Source organism: Rhinopithecus roxellana, unplaced genomic scaffold (assembly GCF_007565055.1).
Source record: "Rhinopithecus roxellana isolate Shanxi Qingling unplaced genomic scaffold, ASM756505v1 contig2322, whole genome shotgun sequence".
NCBI lineage: Eukaryota > Metazoa > Chordata > Mammalia > Primates > Cercopithecidae > Rhinopithecus > Rhinopithecus roxellana.
This window is the reverse complement of record NW_022142036.1, coordinates 20,867-30,482: the sequence shown is the minus strand read 5'-3', so window position 1 is coordinate 30,482 and position 9,616 is coordinate 20,867. Positions and strand designations below refer to the sequence as shown.

Below are 9,616 nucleotides of genomic sequence, written 5' to 3'. Positions count from 1 at the left end.
TGTATACGTGTGTGTATATATGTATATATGATTATATGTATATGTATGTATAGGTGTATATTGTATTATGTATACGTGTGTGTATATATGTATATGTATATATATGTATATGTATGTATAGGTGTATATTGTATATATGTATACGTGTGTGTATATATGTATATATATGTATATGTATGTATATAGGTGTATATTGTATATATGTATACGTGTGTGTATATATGTATCTATATGTATATGTATGTATATAGGTGTATATTGTATATATGTATACGTGTGTGTATATATGTATATTGTATATATATGTATATGTATGTATATAGGTGTATATTGTATATATGTATACGTGTGTGTATATATGTATATATGTATATATATGTATATGTATGTATATAGGTGTATATTGTATATATGTATACGTGTGTGTATATATGTATATATGTATATATATGTATATGTATGTATATAGGTGTATATTGTATATATGTATACGTGTGTGTATATATGTATATATGTATATATATGTATATGTATGTATATAGGTGTATATTGTATATCTGTATACGTGTGTGTATATATGTATATATGTATATATATGTATATGTATGTATATAGGTGTATATTGTATATATGTATACGTGTGTGTATATATGTATATATGTATATATATGTATATGTATGTATATAGGTGTATATTGTATATATGTATACGTGTGTTGTATATATGTTATATATATGTATATGTATGTATATAGGTGTATATTGTATATATGTATACGTTGTGTGTATATATGTATATATTATGTATATGTATGTATATAGGTGTATATTGTATATATGTATACGTGTGTGTATATATGTTATATGTATATATATGTATATGTATGTATATAGGTGTATATTGTATATATGTATACGTGTGTGTATATATGTATATATATGTATATGTATGTATATAGGTGTATATTGTATATATGTATACGTGTGTGTATATATGTATATGTATATATATGTATATGTATGTATATAGGTGTATATTGTATATATGTATACGTGTGTGTATATATGTATATATGTATATATATGTATATGTATGTATATAGGTGTATATTGTATATATGTATACGTGTGTGTATATATGTATATATATGTATATGTATGTATATAGGTGTATATTGTATATATGTATACGTGTGTGTATATATGTATATACACACACACACACACCACATTTTCCTTATCCATTCATCTGTGAAATGCCATTCCTTGATATATATCATTAGTGGGCAAAATGCCCTGAGGTTTCAGTATGGTGGTCCATATATCAAATATATGGTTCTAAAATGGTATCATCACATCTAGCATGTTTGAAAAGACTGACATAGATTTATTTCCTCACTAGTATGACCTTAAGCAAGATATATTATATTCCTAAATCTTGGTTCTTCATCTGTAAAAAGTAAAAATAATCATATTCATCTTTCACAGGGTTGCTGCGATGATTAAATGAGATAAACCACACAACACAGCACATGACACGGTCACTGATATTCAATACATATGAGATCCCTTTTCCTTTAGCTCCCTGCTCCCATGGTAATCCAAATTTTGGGCAAGCTAATAGTTTTTATTTTTTGATACAGTTATTAGCACCATCCAATCCCATATAAACCACAAACAGGCTGGAATTTTTGTCTATTTGTTTGATGCTGAAGCAGAAAAGTGTCTGCCAGATGTTAGGTGCTCAATAAATAGCCATTGAACGAAATGAATGAATGGGAAGCTACAGTGGAACGAGGCTGAATGTGAAGGTCAGTCAAATATCTTAGCGGAATTATTGGATATGTTTTTAATGGAAGAGATACATTTTTATATTTTCTTTTCTTTTCTTTTCTTTTCTTTGCAATGGAGTCTCACTCTGTCATCCAGGCTGGAGTTCAGTGGCACGATCTCGGCTCACTGCAACCTCTGCCCCAGAGGATTCAAGCAATTCTCCTGCCTCAGCCTCCCTAGTAGCTGGGATTACAGGTGTGTGCTGCCATGCCCAGCTAATTTTTGTATTTTTAGTAGAGATGGGATTTCGCCATGTTGGCCAGGCTGTGATACTATAGTAATTACTATAGCATACTCTATACTATAGCATAGAGGTTGAGGTTGGCACATCTCACATATGACTGTGAATACCCAATCATTATGCTTATGAACTACAAAAAATCAGCAGATAACTTATAAGTGCAGCCATGTTACAAAATAATTAAGTATAAAAACCATCTGATAAAGAGAGCAGTGGTCCCACTAAATACTGTGATATTTTAACCATAAACAAAGCATTAATGGGAAAAGTCTGATCCCAAGGCCTCCTGGATCAGCAGTAGGTCAGTGATACCCAGGAGAGCAGGAACCATAGTGTATAAGGCTTGCCTTGGACTCAGCTTCAGGCCATCTGAGAGTCGGCCTGGAGAAGTCCTGGTAACCTGCAAGGTCACCTCTATAGAAGAGCCATCAGTGGCAGGTATCACCTCTCCAGGTCTTCCAGCTTATTTTCCCGTGATAGTGCAGTGATATATCATTTTAGAATTATGATTCGAGAATTATGTAGTCACATGGAGGGGATGTACCCAACATCAGAGTGGATGGAAATCGACCAGAGTGACCTCAGAACATCAAGAAAACATCACAGTGGGGATAGAAGCCTCCCTTACTCAGAAAGTTGGGGATTGGGAGCTAACTCTGCCACCAACAAGCTGTGTAGCTTTGCGTAAGTCACTGAATCTTTCTCCAGCAGGCCTTGGTTTCATCATCTGTCAGTCATCAATACTGGCCTGTTTCATCTCTATCTCCTCACTTCAGAAGTCCCATGCCTGGACTATGGTGGCCCTGGCTGGTATCCCTTCCCATGCCTTGCTGTTTTGAAAAAGTCACATGTGTAGAAACCACAGATGGTAGTAGGGGGAGACAGTAGGGAAGAAAAAGTCACTCCTTCACCTTCTTTTAAAGTACCATGGTCACAGTTGTTCACATCTGGCATGCTTCAATAGCAATCACTTGCCGGGTTCAAAACCTTGAACCATGAAAGTGAAAGAAGGAACTTTATCTTCAAAAGGAAAATTAAAGACCTGGAGAGGACCACTTGGGACCTTTCTATTACACCTAGATAATAGCAGGTATTATTACTCTATGCAGCAGTATTATGAATAGACTTAGGCCGTTCTATTCACATACCCTTAGGCTGTAAAATAGTGCTTTAGGATATAACATGTTGATTCAGATACAAAATAAAATACTGTTTGTATTGTAGGCTTTTAATGAAAAGTCTAAAAACGCACCTATTTAACAAACCTCTATTTTTATAGGGCCTGCCTAAAAAAGCCTGCTTTTTAAAAAATCTAACTATGGGTGGTCTCACACCTAGAAGTGGCACAAGAAACCTTTGTCAGACGATGTGTCTTAATTTTTGCTATGGAAAATGTGGTCACCATAATTATAGCCCAGAGAAAATAAAAGGTTTTTAAAATTCCATGCAGGAGGGGAATAAGAGTTTGTTAGCATTCAATAAAACTATGATTTAACCAGCTTTTAGGTACAGAGGAATCAGCAGTTAAATTACAGCACTGGACAATTCTCTATTTTACCTTGTGGCTGTTTGTTGAAGTGTCTTATTTCCTCTTGGAGACCTAAGCTCCTTGGGAACAAATGCCAAGTTACCTATATCCCTGTAACCTCTACCAGACCTGGTACACGGTTTGTTTTTTTTGTGTTCAATGAACCACAAAGAATCTTTCAGGAAAAATCACTTGAGAAATATTTCAGAGTAAGAGGAAATCAATGTATAACTTGTTTAAAAACTATTTTCTTAGGCTTAAAGATATTTCAAATACACACTTTAAAAGGTTCATTTATGGAAAAAGTTCATTTGTGCAGGCTCCGAAATGAGATTTAGCCAAGAAAAGCATCAATACTAATTAAGTATTGATAAAGGAGGAGGGGGGAGTTTAGCTAGGTAACTTAGTCACTTGGTTACTAAAACCTTCTTCTCGATGGAAAGAAACCATTAGAGATTGAGCTACTCATATTGAAGGAGGAGCTATAATGCCATCGTTTCTCTCTATATATGGTCTTTTTTTTTTTTTTTTTTTTTTTTTGGCTTTGAAATAATAGGATCAAAGGCAAATGAGCCTATTGAAAACTAATGAGAGTTGAACGCTGCGTGCTGTTAATATGCTCACTTCACTCAGGCAGCAAGAAAGAACTGTGCGGCCCTTTATCATGTGGGATAAAATACAAAAGCCTTTATATACAATTTTTGTTTGTCAATTAAAAATAACTAAATACAAAATTTTAAAACTTTTTTTAATGAAAGCTTTCCAGGAAGGCTGGACGCAGAGAAGGACCTGAAGTTTCCTGCACCTGGAAGCATCATAGTTACGTTTTTCTCAGTTGGAGTTCCTGTATTTCTTAGCTTTCTGCACTCCACAGTGCCACTGACTTTCCCTCTAACCATGAATATGTATCAGAAATTCCAATATTTTAGCATCTGAACTCCATCTTCCTAACGGCGTCTCACTATCAGAAGTGGCCAAAAAAGGTCTTCTTCAAATCTGTCTTCTTCACACGTTTTGATTTCTTGAAACAGAAATAGGATGGTGATAAACACGGGTGAGAGAAAATAATGTTTTCCTGAAACAGGTAAGAAAGTTATGGCTTGTTGACATGTGGCTCCCAAACACACGTGGGTGGAAATCCATTTGAATGTGCGCCTAAGGGCTTGGGTTTGTGTCAGGATGCTGACATGCGTGGCCTTCAGAGTCCAACCCGGCTAAGTGCCCCCTGCCACTTCCAAGCTGTGTGACCACTGACAGATCGTTCACTTTGAGCTGCTGTCTCCTGGTCTGAAAATGGAGCAAATGCTCGTACCTTCTAGATGTGTTCAGGGCTCAGACAGTGCAAGTCACAAGCTTATAGCAGCACCATGTCTGTCATGTGGTAAGAACCCACTACGTGGTGGCTATTTCTGGTGTCATCTTCTGCAGCAATCTGTCCTGCTTGAATTGTGCAGAATGCAATCAAATGCCGAACTCGTCTTGCATTTTCAGTGACAATCCTCTGGTGACAGCTACCTCAGGGACGGTGTCTGCGAGGCACCAGTCACTCCTACAGTTGGCTCCCCCATGTCCACATCTGCTCAATCAGGGGAACGGTCACAACAGGAACAGAAAAGGGAAGGGAGAAAGGAAAGGAGGGAGGGAGAAAGGTAGAGAAGGGAGGAAGAAAAGAAGAAGGAAGGAAGTGAGGGAGGAGGAAGCCTTCCTAAGATGATGTAATATTCAATTTCCCATCCTCATTCTTTGCCAATCATCACCAAATATTTTGAATTCAAATGAAAAGCATGTTAGTCAGACATTGAGGGGTGAACCCGCTCCCTGTGAAAGAGCAAATGGGGATGGAGAATAGAAAAGAAATATAAAACAAGCAGAGACTCCAGTTAAACTGGCCCATCTTCCTCAGTCTAGTGTGGGATTTCCTCCATTGAAAATTTCTGTTTTTTAATATTGTATCATAAGGTGGATTTAATTTGAGCTTTTCAGGTTATTTGGTCTTTCTTTTGTAATAAAGTAGTTTATTTGTTTTCACAACAAAGCAGAGTGGCTTCCGGTTGAGGAAGGAGAGAACCGTGAGGTGAAAGAAGATGGTTTTGCATGACTTTGCTATGCCTCTGTACAGATACAGAGATACACACACACACACAGACAGACACACAGACAGACACACACACAGACACACACACAGACACACACACACAGACACACACACAGACACACACACAGACACACACAGACAGACACAGACACACACAGACACACACACACAGACACACAAGACACACACAGACACACAGACACACACAGCACACACAGACACACCATACACAGACACACACACAGACACACACACAACACACACACACACAGACACACACACAACACAGACACACACACACAACACACATACACAGACACACACAGAAACACACACACAGACACAGACACACACAGACACACACAGACAGACACACACACATACACAGACACACACACACACACACACAACACACACACACAACACACACACAACACAGACACACAGACACACACACACAGACATACACACACACAGACACAAACACACAACACACAGACACACACACACAGACATCACACACACAGACACAGACACACACACACATACACACACAGACACAGACACACACACAGACATACACAGACACACACAGACACACACACACAAGACATACTCAGACACACACAGACACACAAGACATACGCAGACACACACAGACATACACACACACATACACACACACAGACACACAGACACACAGACACACAGACACACTACAGAACAGACACACAACACACACCAGACACACAGACACAGACACACACACAGACATACACAGACACACACAGACACAGACACACCACGACATGCACATCACCACACATACAACACACCAGACACACACACACACACACACACAAGACATACGCATGACACAGACACAGCCATACACAACACCAGCCTACAACACAGACATGACACCAGACACACACATGACACACACACAGACATACCACGAACACACACAGGACACAGACACACACACATACACACACCACGACACACACACATACACAGACATCACACACACACAGCCATACACACACCTCCATACACAGACACCACAGACACAGACACACACACAGACATAGAACACACACCCACATACACAGACACACCACACACAAGACATTACGCAGACCACACAAAGCACAGGGACAACCACACAGACACACCACACACTACACAGACACACACAGACACGACAACACACACACACAAGACATACGCAGACACACAGACCCACACAGAGACACACATACAGACACACGCTGACACAGAGACACAACACACAAACATACTGACACACAGACACACATAGAAGGAGACACACACACAGACACATACAGACACAGAGACACACTGACAGACACACACACACACTGACACACAGACACAGAGACACACACACAGGCACATATTGACACAGAGACACATACACAGGCACACACTGACACACACAGAGACACACACACAGACATACACAGACACACACAGACACACAGACACACACATACACACAGACATACGCAGACACACAGAGACAGACACACACACAGACATACACAGACATACAGTACACAACATGCACACACAAAGACACACAGGCATACAGACACAGACACACACAACACACACACACACATGCACAGACACACACACACAACACACACACAGCCATAAACATACAAACACTACACAACATAGGCACACACACAGACACACACAGACAAATGCACACAGACAATACACACAGAGACACATGCACACACAGACACATGCACAGACCCAGACACACAGAGATACCACATAACACATGCACAACACACACACAGATACAGACACAACATAGACACACATACAACACATGCACAGACACACACAGAGACACACACACACGCAGACACATGTACACAGACTTACGCACAGATACAGACACACTACATATGCACAGACACACAGACACAACATAGACACATACAACACATGCACGGACACATACACAGAGACACACACATACACGCAGACACTTGTACACAGACTTACACACAGGTACAGACACACTACATATGCACAGACACACAGACACTGGCACAGAAACACACAGAGATGACACAGACATAAACACACAGACGCACACGTGTACACCATAGCGGGGCTCATCCCACTTCTGTGCTGTGAATGGCAGAATCTCTTATCTCCTTTTTCAATCAAGAAACCCTGACATTTCCAACCACCACACATGGGGTAAATATGGTAGTACGGACCAAAACCATAACAAACAAAACAATGCACACACACGCACACACACACGAAGGATCTTTTCAAGCAAGCTGGTCTCTCATGAACTTTTCAAGGCTCAGCTCGTAACCTTAGCTCCAGACATACACCTCTGACTGTTTCCGACGTGTTCCTGTTTTGTTTGTTTGGGTTTATTTGCCTTCGTTCTGCAGGAAGCCTCACAGATATGACAGGGTGATTTAATTCTGCACAAACCTTGCCTCCCTCAATTCTTAGAATGAAGATAGATACCACTACCGGTATTCTTAGAGTTAGACTTAACACAGCCTCCCACACCAAACAGAGTGAAGCAGAACCCACATTTCACTGGAATCCTTACTTTTAGGTATTTGCAGGTTTTTCTTTATGACACAGGAAACCAAATATGAGGTACCACTGCAGATAGTAATAAATGGGCTTCTAAAATGTTCCCAGTGGCTGGCAGAACAATAATTAATTTATATCCCAAAAGGGGCAATACATCTGACCCCTTACACTTTGTAAAGGAAAGGAAGATTCTAGACACTCTTTTGTCAGGTATCAAAATTTATTCATGACAACAGATTGTCAAAGCCATCACTGAAGGGTCTGGCAAAAGTTTCTCCCTACACTCCCAGGTATAAGACAGTCAAGAGCCAAAACTGATAGAGTTGGCAGTGGGCCATGGGATGAGAAAACAAATCAAGCTTTATTTTTTGTTTTGTTTCCTTTTAGAGTCAGGGTCTTGCTCTGTCACTCGGGCTGGAGTGCAGTGGTGCAAGCATAGCTCAACACAGGTGGGAGAAAATTCATCAACTCCTGGCAAAAGTGATTCTCCCACCTCAGTTTCCCAAATAGTTGGGACCACAGGCGTGTGCCAGCATGCCCGGTTAATTTTTTAATATTTTTATAGAGATGGGGTCTCGCTAGGTTGTGTAAGCTGGTCTTGAAATCCTGGGCTCAAGTGATCCTCCCACCTCAGCCTTCCAAAGTGCTGGGACACAGGCATGAGCCACTGCGCCTGGGCCAAACTGAGTTTTGAATGAAGGGGTGGCATTCCGATGGAGCTAATGAATCCGCTGCACCCTCAGCTCCAGCAGGCACGGGATGTTTGAAACAAGCCAGGCATATCCTGCACCAAACGGGCAATGTGCAGGCAGCATTACAGAACAGAGGTCAAGTGACAGGCTGGGGGGTCCACTGTCTTGATGATTTCTGCTCCTGCCGCTATGCTGATATCCAGTTTACATAGAGACCACTCTCAACTGCAGGCTGAATTGTCCCTACCAAGCTATCTGCACCCTGAGCATATAACAAACCATTGTGAGAAAAGTCAAATTTTTTTCACCCAATTCTGACATTTAAGACTTTCTATAAGATGGCCAAAATGTCTTAAGACGCAAATTCCCGAAAATCTTTCAAAAGAAGCTAGCCAATTCATCCTTATAACCCTCCCTTTTCCCACCGCCCCCAGTAGAAGGTACCTGGGGAGAATCTCCTTTGGTTAATATATAAGTAAATTAAGGAGATGACTTTCCATGATTTTACAGAACCAGTGACTCTTAAATAAATCTCTTTAAAAAGGAAATAAATGTGTCTTTATAGTAGAAGGATTTATGCACATGTATATTTATTGCAGCATTATTCACAATAGCAA

General features: G+C 39.9%; 1 pseudogene; it reads right to left on the bottom strand.

Moving 5' to 3' along the window:
* Nucleotides 1-2,140: 2,140 nt before the first annotated feature.
* LOC115895775 lies at nucleotides 2,141-2,215 on the bottom strand (annotated as a pseudogene).
* Nucleotides 2,216-9,616: the final 7,401 nt, after the last annotated feature.